This window comes from Habropoda laboriosa, unplaced genomic scaffold (assembly GCF_001263275.1).
Source record: "Habropoda laboriosa isolate 0110345459 unplaced genomic scaffold, ASM126327v1 scaffold1329, whole genome shotgun sequence".
Taxonomy (NCBI): domain Eukaryota; kingdom Metazoa; phylum Arthropoda; class Insecta; order Hymenoptera; family Apidae; genus Habropoda; species Habropoda laboriosa.
This window is the reverse complement of record NW_017101431.1, coordinates 577,393-577,750: the sequence shown is the minus strand read 5'-3', so window position 1 is coordinate 577,750 and position 358 is coordinate 577,393. Positions and strand designations below refer to the sequence as shown.

Sequence of the window (358 nt, the reverse complement as noted above, 5' to 3'; positions counted from 1 at the left end):
AATCTTATTAAAAATATTTAAGATATTAATGATTTTATATATTTATGCTTTCATCTTTTTAAATTAAAATATATTTTAAAAACTCCATTAAACCAAAATGAAATATTATTCATATCAGTAATGGTATTGGTGTTAGTTTAAAATAATTTATTTTATTAAATGTATTAATGATTCATGTGTGAATCTAATTTCTATGCTATATATATACTATCCTAAAATTATACAAACAACAGAACATGCAATATTTTTTTGGACAAAATTTAAAATGTTATTTTTAAAACACAAATTACAAAGATTTTGATATCCAGTTCTAGAATTTGCTATGTGAACATCAACAAATATAGCAATCCTTTATTGG

The 358-nt window shown here is 19.3% G+C and overlaps 1 protein-coding gene across 1 annotated transcript in view; it reads right to left on the bottom strand.

Moving 5' to 3' along the window:
• The window catches only part of LOC108578147 (DENN domain-containing protein 4C), a 16,944-nt gene that overhangs the window by 13,169 nt on the left and 3,417 nt on the right, over window positions 1–358 (bottom strand). The gene's annotated exons all lie outside the window — the stretch shown is intronic.